This window comes from Palaemon carinicauda, chromosome 2, assembly GCF_036898095.1.
Source record: "Palaemon carinicauda isolate YSFRI2023 chromosome 2, ASM3689809v2, whole genome shotgun sequence".
Lineage (NCBI taxonomy): Eukaryota > Metazoa > Arthropoda > Malacostraca > Decapoda > Palaemonidae > Palaemon > Palaemon carinicauda.
In genome coordinates, this window is record NC_090726.1 from 193,182,497 (window position 1) to 193,203,615 (window position 21,119).

Here is a 21,119-nt window from a genome sequence, read left to right on the forward strand (position 1 = left end):
ATATAAAATCAAATAGAAAAGACAAAGCAGTTATTGCACAAAGCCTTAAAATTCACTTTTTTGGGCTCGACCTTGTCGTCCTGATGGAAGGTTCCTTTAGGTAGCCTTTCTAAGGGATATTTGCTACAGTGATACTCCCAGAGAAATAAACAGAAGGTTTCCAGAATTCTAACTCCTGGCGAGATTCATCCGTAATATAACTTTAAGGATGTCGCATAATATCAGGGGACGTATTTTTTAGATACGACACATAGCAATCTTCACCCCAAATAGATATAACTCTTTGAGGGGGAAGAGTGTCGAACGAAAGGGGAGCGTTATCTAGGTACCCGGTGGACCCCCTCCCCATACTACTAGAGCTCATCAGTCCTTTAAACTGTAGCATTTAAGCTAAGTGCGCTCCCACGTTTCTCGCAGTGTTTCTTACTGTTTTTCGGAATATTATCATGCAATCTCCAGCATCTTCATCCTCTGGAAAGTTGAGAATTTGATCTTTCCTGTGTATAATTTTAAGGCTCCCTTCTCACAGTTAAATTCGTATAATTTAAGTGTGTTTGGTGGAGCATAGCCAACACCGGAGACGGCCATTTTGACCCGAGGTCGCACGTCAAAACGCATTTTATTTAGTCAGTAGTGCGACGCTCCTGGTATTTAGCTATAAAAGAAAACTTTTTAGCTAGTTAGGAAAATTATGCTAGTGAAGATTTGCATACATTATAATATTTCCTCTTCCGATATGTAACGTTACTTTCGTATACGACGGGGACCCTGGCGGTACCAACATTAGCCGCGGTCCCCACCGGAATTAGGCTAACCTAACCCGTTTTGTATACGTTAGTAAAGTAATTTCCATAGTTTAACCTCTTCGTATCCTTTCCTATTACTTCGGTTGGGGATCTATATCCCCTAGAATTTATGGGTATAATTTGATACTTTTCTCTTTTAGAGAAAAGAGCCTAAACCCTTTCTCCCCCCCTAAACGCTGCCATCACAAGCGGCAACCCTATCTTTCGTCATCGCCACCGAGTAGTAAACTCTCGGCTTGACTTAGTCTTATACCGTCTGTCTTCTTTGCCGCCGAGTATTCCGGCTTTGAAGTATGACGATAACTCAGGGTGTACTGCCGACAGGGGAATCTATGTTCCTCTGCCACCCACGACGTTGTCGGCAAGGGAAGCTATGCTTCCTTAGTTTACAGCCGAATACTGCCGCCACCTTTCTCCCTCTGTAAACTATATGACACGTCTTGCAGCCGACAATGTCGCCGACAGGGGAATCTTTGTTCCTCTGCCGACCATGACGGTGTCGGCACAGGAAGCCATGCTGCCTTAGTTTTCAGCCGAAAGTAGGCGGCATACCTGCCGCCGCCTTTCTCCCCTATAAACTGTAAGACGACACACACACACAAACAACCCCCGTCCTTTAGTGTCGGTTGACTATGTTGCCGGGCGGGACCCTACCAGCGGCGGTTCGGCTACTTCCTCCTTATGTCCTTCCTTCACAGGAGGTGAATGCCCCTGGGGGGAAAGACTGAGCCGGCCCTGACGGCTGCCGGTGGGAAACCCATTACACTGTTGAGAATTCTTCAGTCCTCTCTTGGCCTGCCATCCACAAACCTTGCAAACAGCAGTACAGGCGGCAGCGAAAGTTGTGGCCGGATGGAAGCTAGAATCAGATGCATTCCTCCCCTTCCATTAGAATTCTAATTCTGGCAAGGAGACGGTAGACGGAAGTAGCCCTCCTACACTTCCATTTATTGTGCTAAAACCATAAAGATAGGAAACCCTCCTTTCCATTCTTTCTCTCTCTCTCTCTCTCTATCAGTTAGTGCCAGCCGAACCCCGGTAGTGTACCGTTAAAACTACAGTATAAAACAATACAGTAGTTGGAAAACTACAGTATATAACAATACAGTAGTCGGTAAAACTACAGTATACAACAATACAGTAGTTGGTAAAACTACAGTATACAACAATACAGAAGTACAAGTATTTCTAACATACTCTGTGTATCCTTTCACAGTCTATTGTTGGGACCGCATAACATGCTGAGGTTGAAGTATTCTCTCAACACCCTGATGAATCCTTTGATTATCGGGATACTTATGAAACACCGTTCAGTATTATTCTACAGGTGGAAGAGTTAGTATAAATATTTACTAGCTCCGGCTCTACATACGGGAGTTACTGTATTCTACCCTGTATTTTCCATTATAAGGAATTTGAATATTAATATTGACGGAGGTCTCAGCGATTGCCTGTGAGAGGAAACACAGATATGTGTCTTTCCTATTTCCTTTCTAGCTTACTATCCTAAGCTATTAAATATAATAATAAGTATTACTATTTTTAAGTATGCATTATATCAATGATATAAACAACTGAATACTCATTTCACCCTTTTTCTCCCTTACAAGAGGAGCCAATGGTGCAGAGTGCAGTTGTGTTCTGCAACCACAAGAGTAGGGGATTTGGTGGGCATACGATGTGCAGGTCTCTTGCCCTCTGCTGCATCGTATCTGGATCCCTGAGGTAATGGGACCCGAAGGGTTGCTCCAACTGCTTGACCTTGCTGACCGACGGCTTTGAAAAAGATATCCCTAAGGAATACAGCAAGGGAAACCCTTCGAAGGTGGGTAAGAGGTTTCCAGAAGAACTCTCCGGTACCTTACCTACCTAACGAATCTCTAAGGTGCCTCCTGTTCCCTAAGGCTCAATCCAGTACGGTTGTGCCCCAGGTACAGGTCCAGCCTCCCTTCATCCAACGGACAGTGGACGTGGACATCAACAAGGCACTGCAAGGCATGGACATCCACCAAGAACGGATGTCGGAGGTGTCTACTGAGACCGAACAGGACCTACTGCAAGAAGGCCCTGAAGAAGTGGTTCAACCACCCACGGAGGAAGAAGGATCCGTTTCGACGGTGACTGGGAACCCTCAGTTCACTGTGTCGGCATATCAACCTATGCCGTCAACCTCTTCAGCCCCAACTCCCCAACTGACTATACAGGTCGGCAGGAGCAAAGCGCTCCTACAGTCGATCCTGCAGATATTGGCACTGTTCCGGAAGGAACAAGAGGAGAATAAGCAAGATCTCAAAAGAGACGAAGAGAGAGGTACAGGAAGGGAAACGCCCTGGCGCTTCCAGGGGCTCTGCTAGGGTCCTTAGAGTATCTGACCTCCCTCACTGCTCTGAAACTAACCCCTGGAGGTATACGGAGCACATGCCCATGGTAAATGGGAAGCTTTATATCTCTGAGAAGTTGGGGGCCAAACCCCTTGAAGATCTTCAATTCTGGCCCAGCTTTTCAGCGTACCCAGATTGGTACGTGATACTGCGAGATGAACCTGCATCCTGCGAGGAGATGGTACCGAAGGAACTCATTGTCTTCGAACATGACAAGGCACAAGCCATCCTTACCAAGACCCTGAAAGGAGCCGGATATACCAACTCCAAAGTCTCAGCATTGAGCAAGAAGCACCCAACCTTCATTGCTCCTTGCTCCGGAGCCTTCCCCTTTTCGGGGAAAGCCCTAGACTGTGTCATGAGAGCAGTCGAAGAGGGCAAACCCTGCCCAATTCTAGAGGAATGAAAACCATTATCTCTAGCTATGCCCACCTGCGAGGAGAAGTGGAAAGAGGTACATCTAACCTTCTCCGTCTCAAAGTTGGATCCGGAGATAGCAGGCCAGCAGTTTAATGAGAACCTTCCAAAGTTGGGAACAGAAGACGAAAGAAAGACTTGCCGCCTCCGTCTCATCAGAACTGCTTGGAAATGTGTGCAGACCTAAATAACGCCCCAAACATGTATATGATCCTAGCCAAGTCTCACTTGGGTACCCTTGTGAAGGACTTGTATGCTTTTGTCAGGTCAAGAAGGACCTGTAGAGAGCATGTGTTTGCCGCAGCAATGGTGAAACACGAACTCAGAAAACTGATTTCATCATGTATCTGGGGGCAAAGACCTTTTCCCACAGGAAATGGTCCAAGAAGTCATTGCCAAAGCCACCACAGAGAATAGGAAGCTTCTCCAAAAGTGGGGCATGTCTTCAAAGAGGAAATCTTCATCAGACAGAGGTCCCCAGCCTAAGAACAAAAAGGCAAGAAGACCACGTAGACCTGCATAACTTCTGGCTGTGACCATGACCACGGTGCCTCAAATGGTACCCCAGCCGCAAACCACCTTCCAGATGGTCCCGTAACAGCTGGTAGCCCAGTCACCTGTGTTTAATCCAGGCTTTGAGAGGCACTCGACCACCTTTCGGCCCTACAAAAGTAGGGGCCCAGTAAGAGGATCCTCTGGAAACCCCCCAAAAGGGTGGAGGAGGACACGGTCACAGAAACAAGTCCTCAGAAACCTCTAAACAATGAGAGGTTCTAGGTAGGAGGCAGACTTTTCCACTTTCGGGATTGTTGGACCTTCGATCCCTGGGTCCACAGCCAAATCACGAATGGACTTGGTTGGAAATGGAACAAAAATCCAACCCCTTTTCCAGAATTCTTCCAACACTCCACCCCCTCGTTAGAAGAATATACCTCAGAACTCTTGAACAAGAAGTAATAAGAAAAGTGAAGTCCATCACATTCCAGGGAAGGCTGTTTTGTGTTCCCAAGAAAGTCTCGGACAAACTCAGAGTCCTTCTAGACTTGTCTCCACTCAACAAGTTCATCGAGAACAATAAGTTCCGGATGTTTACATTGCAATACATAAGGACCCTTCTACCAAAAAAGGGGCGTACACAGTCTCAATAGACTTGGCAGATGCTTACTGGCACCTACCAGTCAGTTGCCCCCTCTCCTCCTACCTAGGATTCAGGCTACAAAAGACATAATATGTCTTCACAACCATGCCCTTTGGACTAAAGATAGCCCCAAGGGTATTCACAAAGCTAGCGGACACAATAGTCCAGCAACTACGCTCTGAAGGAGTACAAGTAGTAGCATACTTGGACGATTGGCTGGTGCGGGCAGTATCCAAGACTACTTGTCTGCAAGTGGCCAGAAAGGTGATCCAGTTCCTGGAACACCTGGGCTTCAAGATCAATCGCAAGAAGTCTCGCCTTTCTCCAGCTCATTTGTTTCAATGGTTAGGAATCCATTTGAACTTGCTGTCACACCACCTCTCCATTCCATTAAAGAAGAGGAGAGAAATAGCGGCATCTGTCAAGAGACTAATCCAACACAAGAGGATTTCAAGACACCAACAGGAAAGAGTATTGGGCTCTCTCCAATTCGCAGCAGTGACAGACCCGGTGCTATAAGCACAGCTAAAGGATGCGTCAGGAGTCTGGAGAAGATACGCATCAAACGCTCGAAGAGATCAACAAAGGTTGACCGCGGCCCGATTGCGCGCGCTATTAAGGCCGTGGTCAGCAACTAAGAGCCCAGCACGGACAATTCTCTTGCAACCACCACAAACATCAGTGGTGATACACACGGACGCCTCTCTGGAAGGATGGGGAGGCCATTCGCAAGAAAGGAAAGTGCAAGGGAATTGGTCACACCAGTTCAAAACTTTTCACATCAACGTCTTGGAGGCTATGGCAATCGACAAGGCTCGAGATCACCTCACATCAATCACGTGATGTTAGCCAACTTCCGCCTGACAAGGAAGAGAAGAGGGCATTTATCAGCAGTTCACCTTCAAGGGTTCTGCGATGTGACGGCGGATGCTCTATCCAGGCGAAAGCCGATAGAGACAGAATGGTCCCTAGACGCAGACTTATTCTCCTTTATTTCGGAAAGAGTCCCGGAACTGCAGATTGACCTCTTCGCAACGAGCGATAACAAGAAACTACCTCGTTATGTAGTCCCTTACGAGGACCCTCAAGCAGAAGCAATAGACGCCATGTCTCTCGACTGGAACAGATGGAATCAGATTTACCTGTTTCCACCAACCAATCTCCAGCTAAAAGTCCTCGACAAGCTAAGATCCTTCAGAGGAACAGCTGCAGTAGTGGCCCTCAAATGGCCCTAAAGCAATTGGTTCCCTCTAGTTCTAGAATTGAAACTGAAGCTGTTTCCTCTGCCGAACCCAGTTTTATCCCAACTGGTTCAGAAGTCGACTGTTTACGCTTCATCCTCGAGAACCAACAACCTACATCTCATGATTTTCTCACCCTATCAGCAAACAAAAAGTTTGGGATCTCGAAGTACAAGGTCAACTTCATTGTAGAGTACAAGTCAAGTTCAACCAGGAGACAATATAAATCTTCTTGGAAGAAATGGATATCCTTTTTGAAAACAACGAGACCAACAGAAATTTCAAAAGATTTCTGTCTCTCTTTCTTCATCTACCTACATGAACAAGGCCTGACTTCCACTACGATAACTGCGTGCAAGTCGGCCCTGACTAGACCTCTTCTATACGCCTTTGAGGTGGACCTCACAAGCGAAACCTTCTATAAGGTGCCAAAAGCATGCACTAGACCCAAGCTGGTAACCCCTCCAAAGCCCATCACATGGTCGTTGGTCAAATTCTTGCACTATGCTTCGAACCTAAACAATGAGGATTGTACTCTAAAGGAGCTAACACAGAAAGTCATTTTTCTGTTCACAATAGCCTCAGGGGCTAGAGTTGGTGAAATAGTGGCCTTATCAGGGATGTGGGCCATATTCAGTTCCTAGACAGGAGAACTCAACCCTTTTCCTGATCCTGCCTTTCTTGCCAAGAATGAGCTACCCACCAAGAGGTGAGCTCCTTGGAGAATCTGCCCACTGAAGGAAGATGTCTCTCTATGCCCAGTAGAGTGTCTTAAGGTCTATCTTCGCAGAACTTCAGACTTCAAGGAAGGACAGCCCTTCCGAGGCGAAACCTCAGGATCAAAATCTATCTCTAAGACAACGGAGAGTAAAACTCACCTACTTATTTGCAGAGCAGATCCTGACAGCTCACCCGCAGGTCACGATCCAAGGAAAATTGCTTCTTCATGGAACTTCTTCCAACACAGGGGCTTTGGTAGACTCCGCTCATACACTGGTGGAGATCACCCAGTTCTTTTACAGACACTAGACGAAGCAAGTACATGAAATGAAACATGTTGTGGTGGCGGCGGGAAGTATTATAAAACCCGTCGTCTAGCGCTGCAATGAACAGTGAACTGCTTTGGGACTTTCCAGTGCATTGGGTGCATAGGTACATTTACCCTCGAGTGCAAATCACAACGATGATGAACACTGTTCCATGTAGGTGCATATCTGACCAATAACGCCAATGCCGAGTGAACGTTGCATCACGGTGTTCATGCATTTCCAAAATCTGTACAAATCAATCAGATTTGGTTTCACATCATTGAGTGGCATCATTTTGATGAAATTACATATTTTTTCGACAAGAGAAAATATGGACCCTGATGTGTTTTCAATGCCGGATCAGATTCATACCCTATTGTAACTACATTTCATAATCTAGTTACAAGGTAAAATACTAAACGTATTTGCGTCTTATTGCTGCTATCTCAGTTACAGACAAATAAAGCGTACTAGTTTTAATTAAACCTTAGAAGGGCCCAACTTGAAATCAGAGTACAGATTTCCAAGGTATGAGAAGGGTAATCTCTAAGTATTATCTTCCGTCCCTACGGGAAATCAAGCCTTGAATCCTTATTGTCGATGTCGACACTTTCCCTGCAGGGGGCAGGAAGCCCTAAGCCAGTTCCAAGCTTAGTGGAAATGCCAGATAACAGTAATGTCATATGCAGGTCAGATAAGGACCACATTCAAGGTAGAAGGCACTTACACAAACCCACAGATATACTACTTTCAAGTTATTTCTCTGGTATGCTTCCATCAGGACGACATGGCCGAGCCCAAAAAACGGATTTGGAGCTAAGCGAAAAATCTATTTTTGAGTGAGATAGCCATGTCGTCCTGTTAGACCCACCCTTCTTTCTTTCTTAAATGACCCCACCCGAAACTACTCTATCTGCCGCTATTCCAGCTTAAATGCAAGTTCGGAATCATGAGCCACAGTAGTACGGAGAGGGGATCCACTGGGTACCTAGATAACGGCTCCCCTTTCGTTCGCCACTCTTCCCCCTCAAAGAGTTAAATCTATTCGGGGTGAAGATTGATATGTGTCGTATCTAAAAAATACGTCCCCTGATATTATGCAACATCCTTAAATCTATATTACGGATGAATCGCGCCAGGAGTTAGAATTCTGGAAACCTTCGGTTTATTTCTCTGGGAGTATCACTGTAGCAAATATCCCTTAGAAAGGCTACCTAAAAGGAACCTTCCATCAGGACGACATGGCTATCTCACCCAAAAATAGATTTTTCGCTTTGCTCAAAATCAGTTTTATAGTAGTATGAGTCTCATCTTACTCTCTCCTGTGATATAACCGAGTATGCTGTCTTGTATTTGGTCTTGCATAACTTTTTTTTTCACAAGGTGCATCCACAGTTACTGTATATAATAGTAAGTACACCTTAACTGAAATTACATAAATGCATCTAGTTATATGACAGACCAAATACAGCACACCACACTCCTTTATATAACGGACAAGTTAATTAAGACTGCTACTGTTATGCAAATGAATTTCCAAGCCCTTGTGAAATTTTATAATAATTATTTGTCCTTTCTATCAAGGCCTGTTCTGTATTTTTTTTGTTACAGAATTGTGAATAAATACCCATGAATATTGTTTTAATGAATTCCAGGGCCTTCCCACAAATAATCAAATTTGCAAATACTGTACGGTATTATCAATCTTGTGAATGGTAAGGTCTAGCTGTATGTGAGTGTGTTACAAAAATATATATATATATACACTACTGTATATATTAGAAGCTTTGAAAAATAATTTCTCATGTGCAGTTCTTGTTAGGGTCAGTTTTGTTCTCCCAAATTCAGTTACTTCGTCAACAGAAACTGGTCAATAATGTTATGTGCGACAGATTGACCATATTGTCGGATGTTCTACACTCCCTTACTTATATCTTGCCATGCAATGTGTTCAGATTTTAAGTTTGTTCCTTCACTAACAAACTTTTTGTTATTTATATGGATTATCTTTCGGCAAAGCTGGAAGGTAGCCAAATAGACTAAAAAGTGCGAGGTGGCAACCCTACCTATCCACTATTGTGGGTAGGTAGGGGGTGGCTGGTGGTATCCCAGCCACCTATCTCCACTCACAGATCACAGAGCTGCCTCAATTTTCTTTTGGCTGGTAGAGATCGGACGAGTCCGCTCTCTCCCTCTCCCAAGGCTTAGCCATTAGACTTTCTCTTTTCAGGTGTGAGTGGTCCTTCTTCTGTATCTACCAAGTGAACATATTCTGGCTGCAAAGGTTGCCCTTGTGGCAAATTCATGTCTTCTGTCAACACAGACCCCATCTGCTGTGTCCGACTTGCGGGGGGCGTCGTCGTGAGCAGGGTGCACCCTGTAACGATTTTCAGGAGTGGCCCAGAAAGAAGAAAGCCAAATGGGACCTTTCTGGCCCCGGGTCTTCATCTGATGGGAAAAGAGCTCGGGCTTCTTATTGTCATACCTCTAGATCTCTTCCCCAAGCACCTCCTTGCCCGTCTTCCTCAGGGAAACGGTCAAGTAGGAACGCAGACCAAATAACTCCTTGGCAGCCTCGGGGTATTTCCAGCCACCGGGGAACCTCTTTCCCTTGCAGATATTCTTCAGGCTTGGCTATCCTTGGGGGTTTCTGCTCCCCCTTTGAGGAGACACTTCTACAACTTCTTCAGTGTGGCGCGAGGAGATTCATCCCCTTTGTCTTCAACATCCTTTGCCCTGGACGTGTGCGAGGTCCACCTTTCGTCCTCTCCTGGCCCTTCTACGCCTAGACGATGAGACCATTTCCATTCGCCCCTCCAACAGCCTCCGGCTGACGATGTTCCCTCTTGCCATCTTGGGACGACATCGTCGCCTAACCCTAATCCTTCTTCTTCCCATAGAAAAGGTTCTAGCTCGTGCGCACTACCCTCACCAGCTGCTGAGTTTGGGCAAGATGATCCTCTTATGGCCAGCGCTCCATCTGCTCGCCAATCGCCAGGAAGAGAGACTACACCTTCTCGTCCTTCATGATGATCACCCTCACGAGCTTTGCGCTCACCTTGTGAACTTCATTTACGGCATTCAACGGATCATAGAAATCGCTCGTGGTCTCGGCACTCTTCCCTAAGATGCTTTCATTCATGCGTTTTACGCCATAAAGACTGTAGGTCATCACGGTCTAGGTGTTCGTCTTCAAGGAGACATATTTCTTGAGTGCGAGCTTCACGCTCACGATCACGAGCTATGGGCTCAAGATCAAATGCCAAGCACTCTGTATCACGACGATCGCATCGAAAGACAAACACTCACGTTTGCGACCTAAATGCTTACAATCAAGGGCACATAGTTCACACTCACGAGCGAGACAATCCCAATCACGAGCAAGATATGCTCACGATCAAGGACTAGACACTCAAGATCATGAAATCGTTAACGATCACACACTAAACGCTCTAGTTCACAAGGATGACGTAGACGCACGCGCTCTCTGTCCCCGTGTCGCGCTACATCTCCTGAGCCACCTCCTAAACGACCTTAACCGGACAACCTTAACCGGACAAGGACATTCTGTAAACCAACTCCCTAAAAAGCCTCTTCCAAGACTACATCCAGCGCCTTTCAAAGCCTGGGGTGTCTTTTGTAAGCGTTCGCCTACGTGGTGCCCTCCTACGAGCTCTGCAGTACCACAACACTCGTTGCCCCACTCGGAGGCTTCCATCTCCTCCTCCGGCGAGTGTACATGATACTACAGTTCCACAAGAGCCTCAGAGACCTTCTCCTCTTCACTCTCCATCTGTTGTTTGCGAAGTAATCTAGTGATTCCCGTGCGAGTCGCACAGTCAAGCGAAAATCGCCTCCTACGGCGAGTAAACCTGCTGTGTCGACGAGTGTTTCATGTGCTGATGCTGCAACTTCAAAAGTAAGCGAGGGTCCAACTCCTCCGACAACAACCTCCGCTATAGACAGCTCTAGCGGCAGGCTGATCCCCTTTCCGGAAGGAATGAAAGAACCCTCTAACAAGTACGTGGGTGTACCCATATCTCCTGATCGCCCAGTGCGAATCACCAAGGAGCATTTAAGGATGCCTACGAAATTGCCTTCCAAGGATGCCGGCCCATCTAAAGGCCAATCCAAGACGGCGTTCTCCTCCTCCAGTACTCCCTAAGGATACTCCTGACTTGTCGAGAGTCAGGGAACATCCCTCCGGGTATGACACCTTGGTATCATCGCTTCATAAGACATTTGGGATGGGCTTTCTACCTGCCCATCCCTAACCGCATCCACCACGGTCTACTCCCAGTATTCCGTTGGAGAAGTCGTCCTCGTCTTCTTCTGATGCTTCTTCTTATCATAGAAGGAGATCGGCTGAGAGCAGTTCTGTCCCTTTGGTGTTTAGGTCGCCTCCACCTCGACCAATCACCAAGAACAAACAAGACACTGCAGCTGCTCCATCTAATGGACCTCTTCCCTTAACGCCAGTTTTACCAGGTGAAAGGATGACGACCAAACAGAGGAGGATGGTGAAGCATTACACACCTTCGCACACAGACATCATACAACCCCGTATGAGTCGGGACTTAGATTCTCCTCGGGAGATTGCCATCCACTCCTTCAATCCTAAACCAATCAAGATCGTTCCTCCGGACCAACGTCTGGTATCTCTTACACCTGAAGAAGAACAAGACGTTGCTCCTAAACCTCAGAAGCCTAAGGAATTGCAAGTTTCCTCCAAAACATCTGTGCTTGAGGACCACTTCCCTCCCAGGAAAGAATTGAAAGATTCAAAGATGGTTCATAAGAACTCCAAGGCTAAAGAAGCTCGTAAACAGTTATTGGCAAGGGGGTCCCGAGGGAAGCCCTTCACAAGTTCCAACTAATGACCTTGACCTATGCCAAGCTTTCACAGAAGAAAGTCTGGGGGTAGACGAGTTCCAGGACACGGATGAAGAATACCTCCACAAAGTGGCAAGTCCAAAGTTCCACTCCGAGGCTGAGCGCAAGGAGTTGGAACATGCCTCCTGGCAAGTCCTTGTGTGCATGAGTACCTTCAATAACTTGTCTGATCCTGGCACTGCCTAACAGGAAGGCAAGGATAGGGTTCTGAACCAAGTCTTGGGTACCCAGAAACCTCTTTAGACCAGTCCAGTCCTCCCTTGGTCAAAAGGACTTAATGCAGCCAGAAAGAAAGCTTTCTCCCGGATAGCAGGCGCTTCTAGGTCTCTCAGAGCAGGGTCTTCCTCCTGATCTCTTCCATTTCCCTTCATTCTACAGAGGAAGTATTATGAGATCTAGGACAAACCTCGCCCTACCCTGACTCTCAATCCCCCGGTAGAATCTCTTACCAGGGGGCTTACCAGTGCAGACTAGCTTCCTTGAGGGCCTCCCTTCCTGCCTCTAGAGGCACGAAGCACGCTATGCAAGCTGTTTCATGGCTCGACCTATGGTTGGAGTCGTTGGGTTACATTGTTCGATCTGAGGATCTTTCCAAGGATTCAACAAGATGGTCCTCAGAGTAGCCTTCCTTCTTTCAGGTAACCAGACCTTAGAATGCCTTTCGCACCACGTGGTCAACTTGTGGGTGAATGTGATTCTAAAGAAAAGGGATATAGTGATCGGAATGTTCCACAGGCAGGTGCCAAAAGTGTAGGTCACACGCCTTTGGAACTCTACCCTCAAGGGAACCTCTGTCTTCAACCCTGAAGAGGTAGAAAGAGCAGTTGATAGGGGTAGAGAATCCTCTAAGGATTCTCTCCTCCACAAAGCCATAACTTTTCAGCCTTATGGGAGTGCTTTCAAATACCCCAAAGATCAGTCCAGCTCTTCACAACCCTCGAATTCCAAACCAGGAACATCTAAGGTGTCTATACGAACCCCTTTCAGTCAAGGGATCAGAAAGCGACAAAGTCTTTCAGGGCAAAGAAAGTTGGTCGAAGGGGCAGTCGAGGTGGTCGCTCCCACTAGGGAAGGCAATCCTCTCATCAGTCCATCAGTGGGAGGATGCCTGCAACACCCCTGGCAGAGGTGGCAGCATCACGGGACTGATCCCTGGACGATCGCAGTGGTCGGTGTAGGGTATTGAATCCCCGTCACTCGATCTCTCTCTCTCCTCTGACTGAGAATGCAATTCCTCTAAGCTCCTATATGAAGGGATCCGTAAAGGAGCTGGCCCTCCAGGTCAAAGTCCAGACTATGCTGCGGAAGGGCGCTTTCCAAGAGGTCTTAGACGTGTCCCCAGGCTTCTACAGACAACTCTTTCTTATGAAATAGGCATCTGGAAGTTGGAGACCAGTCCTAGATCTATTGCACCTGAACAAGTTTGTCCTTCAAACTTCTTTCAGCATGGAGATGGCGGACACAGTCATTCAAGTAGTAAGACCGAAGGACTTCATGTGCACATTAGATCTCCAAGATGCATATTTCCAGATCCTAATCTACCCATCTTCAAGGAAGTATCTCAGGTTCATGCATGAGGACAAACCTTATCAGTTCAAGGTTTTTTGTTTCGGTCTCTCGACAGCACCCCAGGTCTTCAAGTGTCATTATGGGGTCACAAGAACGGTATTCGTTGTAGTGGTTTGCGGACTGTGGCTAAATGTAGCATGCAGACAGCCTAGTGTCCGAATGCTGACCACACTCCAGCGTTCACAACACAAAATGATAAACAGTCAAGAGAACAGGGCACTGCACCACCCCTCGATTTTTTATACTGGGCAAGGGGACCCAGCTAGAACCTCAAATTCCCCTACTATCTTCTCTTGGCTTGAGCTTGCTGAATGAACTGGTAGTATGACCATTGATTTAATTTGGGAAAATCAGCAGAAATAATAAATAGCTCTATCTTCTTTAGGTAAGATCTTTTTTTCTTTACTTAAGTTTTCCAAAAAAGCAGGTAGTATGATCAATGGTTTAATTCCAGGGAAAACCAACAGTATATATATAATATAATAAATACCATACCTTGAATCTCAGGTTAGATTTTAGAAAGGAAGCTAATAACACAAAAAATATAATTGGTGGCTGAGAAGGGGACAGATCATGCAGGGGAATGAAATGCTTACTAATTATAATAAAAAATACAAAAATAACTTTTCAAAAAAAGGAGAGAAGAAAATAAATACCCTGGTGAGACATGGATATCTCCATACAGAACCTCGCAGGAACCAATCCTGCAAACATTCAATCCACACAGGATTCTTCAATTCAGACACTTTATCCAAGTAACCTCCACTTTCATTTTTTGGCAATCTTCACCATACAATAAATTTCTAGAACATCACCCCCACTGAGTGCAGGGCGTTGGTACCCTGTAAAAACAAAGAAAATGGTAATTACACCATGTTGAAATGGACAAAGAGCTTACAATAAATTAAAGTACACAATATTAAAGCAAAATAGAATTTGAAATTTGTATTTTCCCTAGATACAAAAAAAAAATTTAGGTTTTTTTCACACAAACCCCTTATCATTAGATTGTCCTTTAAGATACCTAGATGACTGGCTAGTTCTAGCAGACTCAAAGATGACCCTTCTTCATCATCAGGACATGCTTCTTGAGTTTTGTCAGGATCTGGGGATCGTGATAAATCTCAAGAAGCCATCACTGGTTCCATCTCAGAGACTGGTTTACCTCGGTATGGTCATAGACACCGGCCTTCAAAAAGTCTTCCCATCAGACGACAGAATACACAGGCTGAGAGAAGTGGCTCGTCTCTTCTTCAGACGAAAAGACGTACCAGCCTGTCAGTGGCTGTGCTTCCTAGGTCATCTAACCTCGTTGATTAGTCTTGTTCCAAATGGCCATCTCAGGATGAGATCCCTCTATTAGCATCTAAAGTCCTTATGTGACTAGCACACCGGGTGCCCCAGACGCCCTAGTGCCAATAGGCCAGAATCAAGTAATGGATCTTCAATGGTGGGTGGCAAAGGAGAACCTCTGCAGAAGGATAGATCTTGTCCCTCTTCCAGACTTGTTGTTCTTCACAGATGCATCAAAAGAAGGATGGGGATCCCACTTACTGCATCATACAGTCTCAGGCCTTTGGTCCAAATCCAAAAGGTAGCAGCGCACAAATCTCTTAAAGATGAGAGCAGCATTCCTAGCTCTCCAACAGTTCTAACAATTACTGGCGGGTCACTCTGTGGTATTGATGAGTGACAATACTACAGTGGTGGCTTACATAAAGAAACAAGATGGTACCTTTACGCAACACCTATGCCATCTTGCAGTAGAGATTCTAAAATGGGCAGAAGATCATTGGGTGACACTTTCAGCTCGCTTCATTCCGGGCAAGAGGAATGTGCATGTAGACAACTTGAGCAGAGCGACTCCAGCTTTGGCTCCAAATGGTCGTTGAATCCTCTTGTAGGCAAAAAAGACTTGACTTTGTGGGGTTCCCCAACTGTGGGCCTGTTCATAACGTCCTTGAACTTCAGGCTCCCGCTGTATTGTTCTCCAGTTCTGGACCCTCAGCCTCTATGGCAGGATGCATTCCAACAACAGTGGGACAACATCGACGTGTACACCTTCCCCCATTCTCTTTGATGAGAAGACTGCTCAACAAAACCAGAGTATCCAAAAATCTAATGATGACCCTCATAGCTTGGCTATGGCATCATGCAGAGTGGTTCCTGAACCTTCTGCTGCAACTGGTAGTAGATCACCCGAGAAAACTTCGTAGATCACCCGAGAAAACTTCCTTCACGACCAGATCTACTTAAACAACCACACACCAACATCTTTCACAAGACTGTCCAGTCGCTTCGACTTCACGCCTGGAGACTATCCAGCGTCTCCTCTCTGAGAGAGGCTTTTTGCAACAAGTTGCGAAAAGAATGCCTAAACACGTACGAAAGTTGTGGACAGCAGTGTACCCAGGCTAAGTGGACAGTCTTCTTTGGTTGGTGTTGTGGAATGGTATTTCTCCCCTCGATGCCACTATTCCAGTTATAGCAGTTCCTTTTATACCTTCGAGAGGAAAGACTTCTTTCGGTCTCGGTGTTGAAAGGCTATCACTCAGCCTTAAGCCTAGCCTTTAGATTGAATGGAGTGGCTCTTTCTTCTTCATTGGAGCTTTCCTTACTCATACGGAGTTATGAGATCACTTGCCCCCAGTCAGAGATTAGACCTCCTCCTTGGAATGTGGTTCGTGTTGTGAGATCTCTAAAGGGTCCTCCTTATAAACCACTATGCCATGCAACAGACCGTAACCTCACTTTGAAGATGGCGTTCCAACTCGCTTTAGCATCTACAAAGAGAGTTAGGGGACCTCATGGTCTCTTGTACAACATCGCCCATTCAAGGTGATGGGGGAGGTGATACTTGGCTTTGTCCCTGAGTTTATTGCTAAGACCATAGATTCGGGCCGTTTCAGAATAAGAGTCTACGTTCTGTAAGCAATGACCCAAATCAATTGTTACTTTGCCCAGTGAGGAGCTTGAGATATTATCTTAAATGCACTGCAACAATAAGACCCCAGCTTTCAGCCTTATTTGTCAGCTCGGGCAGAACTAAGAGGAGGGTCACCAAGAACACCATCTTTTCTTGGATCCGCAAAGTCATAGACTATACCCTCAAACATGACCCTCCTCAAGCTCGAAGACCTAGAGCTCATGATGTTAGGGGCATCAGTACGTCCCTGGCACTTGAACGTAACTTCTCTATATCACAAGTTCTGCAAGCGGGTATGTGGAAGCGTCAAAGGACCTTCACCGCCCACTACCTCAAAGATGTGACCCACAGGAGGCTCGATACGTTTTCTATCGGCCCTGTGATGGCTACACAAGTGGTTTAAGAATACCTCGGGCTCCTTGTTGGACAAGTAGCAGTTGGTCGAGGGCATTGGTTACCTGGGTTAAGTCTGGGATGAATAAAAGTATGTCTGGCTTTTCCTTTCTTCATCTTCCCCTCTCTTGGGGAACAGTGCCTCGAGTTTCTCTGCAAGCTGGCTTCAGGTTCTGGAGGTAAAAACCATTTCTCTTGTGTATCCTAGTATAGACAATAACTAGTTATACTTGTTCATGTCCCCAATGTTTCCTCCAAGGTAAACATTGGAAACATCTAAAGGTGTAATATTCCTGTTTAGGAACTCAAATACTCTTACCTAGACGTTCATATGCTATGTCCACAACCACACAGATTGCTCAGGCCGCAATAACACTCACCATGTGAATTATTAGCAAGGTGTCAAGGTTTATCCTCAGTACTAGGAAAACCCAGGTCATTGACTAAGCCAGAAGTCGGACTTCCACCCATCTAGGAGTAAGTCATCCACATAAATAACAAAGGTTTGTTAGTGAAGGAGCAAATAACAAATTTTGAAATAATTTGTATTTTTCCCTAACTAATACAAACCTGTAGTTATTTATATAAATTGTCCTGCCTGCAATCGAAAAGTGAGGCAGCTCTGCGAGCTGTGAGTGGAGATATGTGTCTGTACCTCCAGCCACCCCTACCTACCTACGACAGTGGTTAGTTAGGGTTGCCACCTCACACTTTTTAGTCTATTTGGCTACCTTCCAGCTTTGCCAAAAGATAATCCATATAAATAACTACAGGTTTGTATTAGGGAAAAAAGCAAATTATTTTAAATGTTATTTTTTTTTCTTTTTTTACAAGAACTTCCATTAGTCAAAGTTTCTGTTGTGGGTGATTTTACAGTGTAATTCAACAAGCTTTCTATTTACTTTTGCCATTAAGGATTTTCCATCTTTAGATGTGTCGATATCAGGTCTCTGCTACAATAAACCAGTGAGCAGAGCTAGGAATCAACCCAAGGAATATTTTTCTTTGTCAAGTCTCCAAACCAAGAGCGATTTTGACGACAACGTACTTTTCAGCGTTACTCTAACAGTCAAGTCAGGAAGAGAGTTGCTGTGATAAACAGGGCCTTGTTCATGGTAGCTTCACCCTTTCTATAAGACCACAGCCATGACCAGAATTTGTTTATTAAGGTATCCCCCAATTTCTTAAATCTTCACAATTCTCCTGTTGGCTCTTTCATCCAATTATTTTGTTATTAGAAATCATGACAATAAGCACCATAGCTACAACTGTTGCTCTGAATACCATATGTTTAACCAGAGTTAATCCAGCAGTGTTATCCAATCAAGTAGATCTTCAAAGAATGATTCCAGACTCACCAACAACTAGCCAACTATCTGTTGATAGAGCAAATACCCAGTTTTGGAAGAACTATTTCCACTAATCATTTTCTTACATGAGTAATTTTTACCCTTATAAGTATTTTCTTCTCCCCTTCCTAAGTTTACAGAAATTTCTGTTTTCCAGAACAGAAAAAAAACTGCAAAAAAAGAAAATTAAAAAAATTCTAGTTAATGGAGCTATATTTGATTCAGAACTTGAAGAGCTTCATGTTTTGGACCCTTCCAATAATGATAAAATTCTAGAATCCCTGTTAACCAGAAGAATTGAGTCGCATTTGAATACACTGAGAGCAGGTGTCTCTTTAGCCTTGAAAATGTCTAAACAACAAAAGTTGGCAGGATTAGCTGAGATAGGTACAAGTTTGCTTTAGCATGAATTTTTTTAAATCTTGGTTCCATTATAGAATCTCCTATGGATTTAATACAATATGTTCACATTTTAAGAAAGTGGTTCATAGTTATAGAAGCCTTAGTCATTCTCAACCTGACCCTTTGGATCAGGCTTCCTTAGTCAACATCACATTGAAAACCATCTTTCTAGTAGTATTTGCAGGCATAGTAACAAATATTATGGATTGAAAGTCAATAGGTCTACCTTGTTGTCAAGATATGAACCAGATTAAACCTTTTACACTATCATTTCGCTTTTATTCAATATCACGATCAAGGAGTTTCAGTTTTCTCTTTTGAGCCATTCGCCTGCATTTAAAGAGCTACAAATTATATGAAAGGCACACACCATGCAATAACTAGATCATTATTTCAAATCGGCTCAGACAACTCAATTTGAAATTTGAGGGTAAACTACTCTTTAATGAGGAAATAAAACAAGTCAAGGGAATTTTCCTCTAGATCAGAGCTTTTTAAGAGAGAACATATCCTCACTTTTAATGTCACAGCCTATTCTTTTTCATTGGGTTCTATGTAAAGAGTGAATTAGGAACTCCCTTGTGATTTATGTTCCCATGTCATGAATGTGTATGTCTTCTTCCTACCCATACATTTACATATCCATTAAGATATTTTTCACGATGTGGTTCTCATTGGGTTACTAATCCATGTAACACTGTCATCTACCGCATTATCACTCCAAGGAGTTCCCTATGGCATTACGGAACTCTTTACCAACAACAGGAGCAGATAGGTCTTATGAAGTAAATTATCCTGAACTTTGAGTTGAATATCCTCTAGTTATTTTGCTTGCTAAGGTTTTGTCTTCCAATCACCAGTACCTTTATGCACTGGCAAGTTAAGGATCTGATTCTTTTATTAATCCTGGAAGATCTTTGAACAAACCCACCTATCACTTAAGAAAAACAATTGGGACTTTGGATAATGTTAATTACAGTAATGGCTATGTAATAAACAAAAATTTTGTTTTCATGAAATAATTTTTTTCATTAATTAAAAAAAAAATTTCTCCCAACTGTACTGTCTTCTCGCTTCTCACCCACCCGAAAAACAATGAATGAGAAAAAGCCTTGGCTCGGACTGGTGGGCCAGACTTCGCGCATGCCAGAATGCAGACTTAACCTCATTTTTCTTTTTTCATTTCATCAAGGACTAAAGTGCCTGGTTCCTCTTTTAAGCAAATTGTATGGAACACATTATATGCAATTGTTGAAAATTTAATTGTTAAAAACATGTTTCTTTGGTTTTTGCACAAGTAATACACACTCAGGGTATTTTCAGCTTAAGGAGACAATGATAATGATTGAGACACCTCGAAACACTTCATTAATTCTATGAGAAATGTACTTGTACTTACTTAGTAGTTTTCAGGACTGTACCAACTATGACTTCTTCCCCCAGTCCCTTATTTGTTGTTAATTCTGTGAAGAAAAACTCTAAAATCTTAAACACACACACACACACAAGTGGATTTGAATATTTCAATTATAACAACCATGTGTGTATCCATTTTGGAAAATTAAAATTAACATTCAGGAAGAAGTAATGAAATAAGATACTTGACTAAAATATGGTTTTAAGAAAATCTATGAAGCTTTCCATTCCTTAAATTTGAGTTAATGTATAAATTTAACATGTTTATCCTTGTTTTGATGGTTGAAAGAAAAATAATACTGCAATAGCATTTGCATTTCTTCCCACTTAATGAAAAGTGAAGTATGCTGCTCAAAACGAGGACTTAATTGAAAAAAAAAGTAGTACCATCAAAATCATTAGTTTTGTTTTGAAAATCAAATTTATTTTTTTTACCTCTCACTTTTTTAACTGTTACATACCAAATACCTCTAATTCTTACATAGTTCTAAAAATACATTTGTTAAACCTTTCCTTCTAAATATAACTACTACATTTAATATACCGTACCTTTCCTTCTATGTATCATTACCATGACTTCAAACCACCATGTACTGAGAATATTCTTGTTGACCAACTGACAATTTTGCATCTTACTTCTGGGAAATTGGAGAATATTTGATCATATTTTTAATGTATCTAAAATATTTGAATTGACAATATGATATTCCCTCTGAGACTTTAATATCAAAATATACACATGGGAATACTCATAATGTTATAGTTATAAAATATTTTTAAAATGCAATATATTTTTGTGGCTCAGTTTTGAAGATACAAATTCCAGATTTTTTTTTTTATTAAAAACAATTTCTATAAAAGTCAAATTCCAAATAATTTTACAGTACTTTCACAGCTTAGCAAACCCCTGCATAAAAGTAAAGGAGCTTTGACATTTTGAAAGAACCCTACTAAACTTTGAAATTTTTCTTTTATCAATTAGCCATTCAGTATTACATTTCTACAAATATTTCAAATATCAGTTTTGTATACTCTATGCTAATGAATAAGCAATAAATAATATTCAATCTGCAGTTGTTACAGTATGTTCCTATGAATAAATTACAGCTACCTACTTTTAACATAAAATTTCAAGATGATGCCAATTATATTACATGAAA

General features: G+C 43.5%; 1 protein-coding gene and 1 long non-coding RNA gene across 4 annotated transcripts in view; one reads left to right on the plus strand and one right to left on the minus strand.

The window, feature by feature from the left end:
- Nucleotides 1–21,119, plus strand: part of LOC137629084 (uncharacterized) — a 293,593-nt gene that overhangs the window by 246,373 nt on the left and 26,101 nt on the right. The gene's annotated exons all lie outside the window — the stretch shown is intronic.
- The window catches only part of LOC137629105 (uncharacterized), an 87,445-nt gene continuing 76,885 nt past the window's right edge, over nt 10,560–21,119 (minus strand). Inside the window, exons 4-6 of the long non-coding RNA XR_011041447.1 lie at nt 20,509–20,597; nt 19,943–20,006; nt 10,560–14,315 (exon numbers count right to left, since the gene is read on the minus strand). This is a non-coding gene — a long non-coding RNA (uncharacterized lncRNA). The remainder of the gene's footprint in view (nt 14,316–19,942; nt 20,007–20,508; nt 20,598–21,119) is intronic.